Source organism: Penaeus monodon, chromosome 6 (assembly GCF_015228065.2).
Source record: "Penaeus monodon isolate SGIC_2016 chromosome 6, NSTDA_Pmon_1, whole genome shotgun sequence".
In the NCBI taxonomy this organism is placed as follows: domain Eukaryota; kingdom Metazoa; phylum Arthropoda; class Malacostraca; order Decapoda; family Penaeidae; genus Penaeus; species Penaeus monodon.
This window is the reverse complement of record NC_051391.1, coordinates 37,699,308-37,706,807: the sequence shown is the minus strand read 5'-3', so window position 1 is coordinate 37,706,807 and position 7,500 is coordinate 37,699,308. Positions and strand designations below refer to the sequence as shown.

At 36.3% G+C, this 7,500-nt stretch overlaps 2 protein-coding genes and 1 long non-coding RNA gene across 4 annotated transcripts in view; 1 reads left to right on the top strand and 2 right to left on the bottom strand.

Moving 5' to 3' along the window:
• Nucleotides 1-28, bottom strand: part of LOC119574432 (cysteine and histidine-rich domain-containing protein-like) — an 18,802-nt gene extending 18,774 nt beyond the window's left edge. The window contains exon 1 of the mRNA XM_037921651.1: nt 1-28. This exon is cut by the window's left edge and continues 207 nt beyond it. The gene's annotated coding sequence lies outside the window, so the exon portion shown is untranslated.
• A 5,044-nt stretch (nt 29-5,072) lies between these two features.
• Nucleotides 5,073-7,500, top strand: part of LOC119574433 (SPRY domain-containing SOCS box protein 3-like) — a 9,836-nt gene continuing 7,408 nt past the window's right edge. Inside the window, exon 1 of one of the 2 annotated variants that reach the window (XM_037921653.1) lies at nt 5,073-5,132. The gene's annotated coding sequence lies outside the window, so the exon portion shown is untranslated. Of the gene's footprint in view, nt 5,133-7,029; nt 7,135-7,500 lie in introns of those variants that run through there. The other variant, XM_037921652.1, reaches the window with a different exon arrangement.
• Nucleotides 6,787-7,500, bottom strand: part of LOC119574435 — a 2,001-nt gene continuing 1,287 nt past the window's right edge. The window contains exon 2 of the long non-coding RNA XR_005228866.1: nt 6,787-7,049. This is a non-coding gene — a long non-coding RNA (uncharacterized LOC119574435). The remainder of the gene's footprint in view (nt 7,050-7,500) is intronic.

Sequence of the window (7,500 nt, the reverse complement as noted above, 5' to 3'; positions counted from 1 at the left end):
CTTACTGATGAAAACATGGGTTCGCTCCGTCCGTTCGGCTGGGCTGCGCCTTCATTTGTTATTTATAGTTCGATCTATCTATTATATACTTTGATCTATTTCCTCTGATAATAAGTTATTATCAAATATATCATCAAATATTTTGTCAGTAAAACAGCTTAAAACTGAGGAATGAGTAACTTACTATATTTGTAAATAGCAAGTTGAAGCCAAAGCCGCCATACAAGGAAATAAAAAAGAAGGCACGGGAGCGTACTATCAAACCTTATCCAGAATATTCTAGACTTAATAAATAGCTAAAGCGAGAAACTTTCCGGATCACTCAGGAACTCTCCCTTTCATTTCAGTGATAAATTTGGACACTAGTGAGTGTAGTAAGTGTTATTTGAAGTGTATTGTATCTAAAAATAATACCGCGTTTTGCACGTGGAGTTTCCTTCATTACTGAATATCAATTTCTTTATTAGGCAAAGTCGCAACCTATTGTAAAACATACTGTTGTTTGTAACGATTCGCAAGTAAAATATAAACACATATTAATGCGCCGATTCTCAGCCTTTTTCCGCTGTAAATGAGCCGATCATGTTATTTTATTAATGCGAGTTTATGCCCTATAATGATAATGTGAAAATGTTGGAAGTTATAGTTATGATGCTGCTGCTGATGACAATATTCATAATTATCATTACAACAGTATAATTAATATTAATAGTATAGACAATACCAACAAGAACAATGTCAACGTCAACACCAAAAACAACAACAATAATACTAATGATAATAATAATAATAGTAGTAATAGTAATCATCAAGGTCGTCATCGTCATCATCGTCATTATTATCATCATTATCATATCATCATCATCATCATCATCATCATCATCATCATCATCATCATCATCATCATCATCATCATCATATAATAATAATAATAATGATGATACTACTACTACTACTACTACTATTACTACTGTGCTACATGACCTTAGATGTCTAGCACATTTATCTTGCTTTTAACCATTAACCATTACTATTACTACTACTACTACTAATAATAATAATAATAATAATAAGAAGAAGAAGAATGACTATTATCTCTCTCTCTCTCTTTACACACACAAACAGGTGCATATATGTGTATGCAAATGTAGACATATATGTATGTATGTATACATACATATATATATATATACATATACATATATACACAAATGTATGTATGCATGTATATAAGTATGTAAGTATGTATGTACGTATGTCTGTATGATGTATATATGATGTATGTATGATGTATTTATGCGTATGTGTATGTATGTATATGTATGTGTTTATGTATATGTATACATACATACATCCATATATTTGTATACATATACAAATATATATATATATATATATATATATATATATATATATATATATATATATATATATATATACATATATATATATATATATATATATATATATATATATATATATATGTGTGTGTGTGTGTGTGTGTGTGTGTGTGTGTGTGTGTGTGTGTGGGTGTGCGTGTGTGTGTGTGTGTGTGTGTGGTGTGTGTGTTTTGTGTGTGTGTGGTGTGTGTGTGTGTGGTGTGTGTGTGTGTGTGTGTGTGTGTGTGTGGTGTGTGTGTGTGGTGTGTGTGTGTGTGTGTGTGGTGTGTGTGTGTGTGTGTGTGTGTGTGCGGTGTGCGTGTGCGTGTGGTTGTTGTGTGTGGTGTGGTGTGGCGTGCGTGTGCGTGGTGTACATACGAGTACATGTGTGTATGTGTGTGTGTGTGTGTGTGTGTGTGTGTGTGTGTGTGTGTGTGTTTATTTATAGTATACCTACCCCCCCGCAAAAAAAAAATGGCAGAACGCAAAAAGAGTGGCGTACAAAAAAAAAAATAATAATAAAACTAAAGCTATTTCACAAGTAACCTGCATCCTCGTCTGTCTTTGAGTAGCACAGAACACGTGCATCTATTTTTAGCGCTGTTCACGCACCGTCTTTCTTGGCTGTGCCTTGGGTGTGTAGAGAGAGATATGAATGAGAATAAATGTCTTCACTACGGAGATCTATTCAACACGTTTCGATTAGAACTTCAGGAGAAATGTTGGTATTTTTGATGAAAACTACAGTCGAGACGAATCAACTACATCTGCGCTCTGAACATGTTCATATAACTTATTTATTCATTTATATTACTCTCTAATAATAATAATAATAATAATATAATAACAAAAATTATCATAATAATAATGAAATTATATTGATAATGGCAATAACAATAACAATAATAATGATAATGACAATAATAACAATAATAACAATAATAGTAATGATAATAATAAGGGTAATTATCATAATATAACAAAAATAATGATAGTAATAATGATAAAAATAATGGTAATATAACTACTGTTACTAATCATAATGGTAATGTTAATAATAATAATATTATTATTTTAATAATTATTATCATCTTTATTACAATAGCAATAATCGTTATTATCACTACCATTATTACTTATCATTATCAGTGTTTGATGCTATTATTCTTATTATCATTATGGCAATTGTCATTAGCTTTAGTGTTAGTAGTATCATTCACTATCATTACTCGTTAATATTGTTATTATTACCATTATTACTGTTATCTATATCATCACGGACCTTATTATGATCATTAGCTTTTATCATTATTATCATTACTATCACCATTATAATTATTACTTTAACTACAGTTTAGTGTTCATTATCATCATTATGTTGCTATTATCACTATTAGTAGTACGATTTTCATTATGATCATAATTACCACCGGCATTATCATAACTATTATTATTTTTATTTCCATTTATTATTCTATTACTATTGTTGTTGCTGTTATCGTTTTCATTATCATCACAATTATCATTACTTCTATGACTATCATTACTGTTCCTGACTTTTTCATTATCATTACGATTTCTGTAATCATTATTGTCGCCGACATTATCATTATCATAATTATTATTGTTACATTATTGTTATTATCATTGTTAATGTCAGTCCCGTTATTATTTTATCATTATCATTATTAGCATTATTATTATTAAAATCAATATCATGATCAATATTTCTATAATTATCATATAGTAGTGCTGTGACGTTTTGTATATTTAACTATCATGAATACTCAATATCAAACCAATATAGAATTTGGGTAACGAGTAAGCGAATTAACTAGTTCATAAAAGCACTTGCCCTAATAATGGCCTCTAGCGGATAGTCATAATATTAATAGAATTATCTTTAGTGAGCTACAATTACCCAGGCTAAGTTGTAGGCAGACGGGCTTAACAGTTAAGGGTTAAAGCAAATCAAAGGTCATATAGCACTATGGTAAAGTACGGTGGCGAAAAGGGTAAAAATGAGTGAACGATTAGCATGTGTGGACAGAAGGGGAAGAAGAGAGGGAAAAGGAAAGGGGGGAGAAGAAAAGACAAAGCAAATTTTATTGAGGCGAGGTCTGAGGTCCAATGTAAGGGTGATTCCCCACATTGAGCCTCAGTCTCCGTTCCTAAGACCCCCACGACAACAACGAGGGATTGGGGAGGCAGACGGGCTGTAGAGGAATAGATCTGGCAAAACCCTACGGGAGCGACACGCCCAGTTTCGATTACGGTAGCCAGGGGTTGTACATAATAATGACGATGGATAGGCACCAGGATCGATGTCGTCCTATAGGCATTAATGGAAATAAGAAGGAAGTCGATATCAAATGGGTAACAGCCACTATTGGGTTTTGGATTGTACTTTCAAGAGTATTTAAAAATATATGGCCGCTTTGACAGTTATCTACATTTATGTTTCCACGTCATAATTTCCTAAAACTGTACAGTTCTGGGCTAAAAAGCGTCCGTTGTCGACTTCCACGGGTCGATGAACTATCGAGGACCACGAAAATGGACTGACAGATGGAGAAAGTTGCCGATCTGTGATATGGGCAGCAGAAAAGGTTATTGTAACTTTGTGTGCAAGATATTTTGTTAGAGCTTTAGTCTCGAAGGTAGTCAGTTAAGCTATTGCTTTAAGTCAAAAGCATTTCTCTTACGCTTAGTGGTACGTGTATAGAAATAGTATTTGCAAAAACAACAGAATTTGCCTCAGTAAGCGAGATTGATGGCGATAATAATGGAAAAAAATGTATAATTAATAATGACGCAAGAAATGATAAGTAAACCGTCAATAATTAACGAAGGTTTCTCAGAAACAGTTTCAAAAATACATCACGATGACTAGAAACTCAAGGAACTGGATGCTCTAGTAAAACAAAAGCAAGGTTGATAGTTATAACTTCCCCAACGTATTTCTAAAACGACATGTCAATGCAGCGTTTCAGGGAATGGTTTTTACGATTTTAGAAAATAAACAATAGAAATACTATAACTTTTTGAGAGTCAAACCCAACCTACTGAACCTGAAAACGAAATTAATGTTATCCTTCAGAGTTTTCTGGCGGTTGTTAATGGTATGAACTAAATACGAACAGACTTTTGGTTTCACTTGTGGTAAGTATAACAATATAAAGTTACACAAATAATAGTTTATCTAGTTGTATCTGATATCTCACAGAGCATTCTCATTGGCTAAACATGGTTGCCAATTAGATAAAAGTGGATCTACCTGTGTAAAGATACCTTGGTCAAAACAATAATGAATTCAATTGTTCATGTCTATGGGTACACACCCGCACTCAGAAAAATGTGTACAAATACATTTTTACCCACAAACACATGCACATATTTACGTGTGTGGGTGCGTGCGTTTGTGTATGTTTATATGTTTATCTTCATATATATACATGTATATATATATATATATATATATATATATATATTCATAGATACATACATATTTATGATACATAGCAATAGGAAAGATTTTGGACAAGGGAAATGTCAAAATAGAACGGAAACACGAAACGTAAACACACGAAGCGTCAAGACGAGATCGTTGGGCGAGAAAAATCCTCGGTCAGGGTTCATAAGTTGACAGGAAGTTCATATAGAGATAAAAGTCTGGTTGCATTGTCAGTTGCTCTTTCGGCTTCAGTGTAGGCTACTGTTGATTCTCCGTCCATTCATCTAGTGTAGGATTCGGTTAGTGAGTGCTACTATGGTTCGTAAGTGGCCGATTGGTATCAGATTCCATCTTAGCGTAAAACATTTCTGAAGGCCTTTTTATCTGATGTCACTGAAATACACATACACATCCATAAACAGCACATACATGCATCATATTATATATAGATACATACATATACCCACACGCGCACACCAACACACATACATATACATATACATATATATATATATATATATATATATATATATATATATATATATTATATATATATTATATATATGTATATTTTTTTAACGGTAGGTTCATGTTTGAGCCGCCGTGGTTACAGCATGATACTTAATTGTAGTATTCATGTTGTGATGCTCTTGGAGTGAGTACGTGGTAGGGTCCTCAGTTCCGTTCCACGGAGAGTGCCGGTGTTACCTTTTTTAGGTAATCATTCTCTCTATTTATCCGGGCTTGGGAACAGCACTGACTTGGGCTGACTTGGCCACCCAGTGGCTAGGTAGACAATCGAGGTGAAGTTCCTTGCCCAAGAATCCACAGCTTGTCATAAATGATAGAAAAAAGTACGGAAAGCGCGAGAAAGGGATGACGCTTTTCGCCCCCGAAGAGCACATTAGACAGAGACGCAGAGGATTGCGTATTTCCACCTTTTGTTTCTGCTCTTGTTTCTTCCTTTGCTCGGAGGAAGGGAAGGCAGAGAGAGCGAGGAGTGAGTGAGTGAGTGAGTGAGTGAGTGAGTGAGTGAGTGAGTGAGTGAGTGAGTGAGTGAGTGAGTGAGTGAGTGAGTGAGGGAGTGGGAAAGAGAGAAAAGGGGAGGGAGAGAGAGGGAGAGGAAGAGGGAAAGGGTGAAGGAAAGGGAGAGGAAGTGGAAGAGGAAGAGGGGAGGGAAAGAGAAGGAGGGGAGGGAGAGAGGGAGCGATCGAGGGGGAGGGGGGGTAATGGGGGAGATACAATCAGGGAGGGAGGGAGGGAATGAAGGAGGGGGAGGGGGAGGGGGAGAGGAGGAATAGGAAGAGGGAAAAGCAAAGAGGAGAGAGTGAGTGAGTGAGAGGAAGGTAGAGGGAGATGAAGGAAAGGGAGGGGAAGATAAATGAAGGGAAAAAGCGAGAAGCATAGAGAAATAATCCTACTTTACAGCTACCCAAGGTTTATTTACTTTAAACAGGCCCTACCCCAATTTGAACCTCGTTGTGAATCCTCTGAAAGGACAGCCGTCCCCCCTCCAAGAAATTATATTGTAATAAACTTTATTATAACTGACGTTAAAAAAACACACGACACATATTAAATGCTATTAAGTGATGAGTAATTGATTAGCTACATAATAGTAATTGAAATTACTAATGTCTGGACGAGGCATTTAATAAATTGTTTTCAGTATCAGTTCAACGTATTTCTTTAACTGTATATTGAATAGGTAAATAGTTTAATAGCTATATAGTCTCTTTTGGATTATATTAAAAATCGTATACTGCCGCGGATATCCACTACAGTACACAGGCTGCTGTATCATACAGCAGGGATATTTGTATCGACCGCCCAGAACGGAGCGGGGAAGATCGATATATTTTTATCTTCGCGGTAAATCCAAAAGGCTCATAAACCTTCAAAAATATTTCCAACAAATGAAGACGGTTCGAGGAAAATCACAAGCAACCGAAAACTCCCGGCGACGTTAGAATTCTCAAAACACCGGCATATTAGCTCGTCCCATTTCCCTCGGCGTGGCCGTCGACAAACTGGCACCCTCCTGCGAGCGTCGGCGGCGAGGGCCCGAGCGTTGCTTTAGCGGCGGCGGGGGCGCAGGGAGACCCTTCTCTTCTCTCTCTTCCTCTCACTCTGTTCTTCGCCAAGTTCTGGTTCTCCCTTTGCTGTGGTTTCCATCAGAATTGTTTGCCCAGTATGTGAGGCAACGAGGAAGACAACTGTAGACATAGAGTGTTGATATTTTATTTATTTATTGGAACAACACGGCTGCGTACAGCTGTTCCTTGGTAAACAATCAGGAAGGTGAGTGTATGAAGCAGAGGCGGGGGAGCTCCTGCCCTAAGCATGTGCATGTCTTAGACGTCCGTTCGTGACTTCTAAGGAGCTGTCATGTATCATTTAGGCCACGATACTCAGTTCTTTTCCTCGTCCTTTTGTCTACTGTTCTTTTCCACATTTTTATTCGGTTTTAACGTTTATTCAGTAAAGAATCAGTGTGCACTAGACGGTGTCGCGTTTTGTAGTTATGGACACAGTGATTTGTAAAAGAAATGTGGGGTGTTGATTCTGTTACGATGGCACGCGTGTTTGATCACGGTTCATTTCACTCAGAGTGTAAACAAAATTCTGAAAAAAGGAAGTTCAGCAACCCAAGTAACCTGCCCTGGC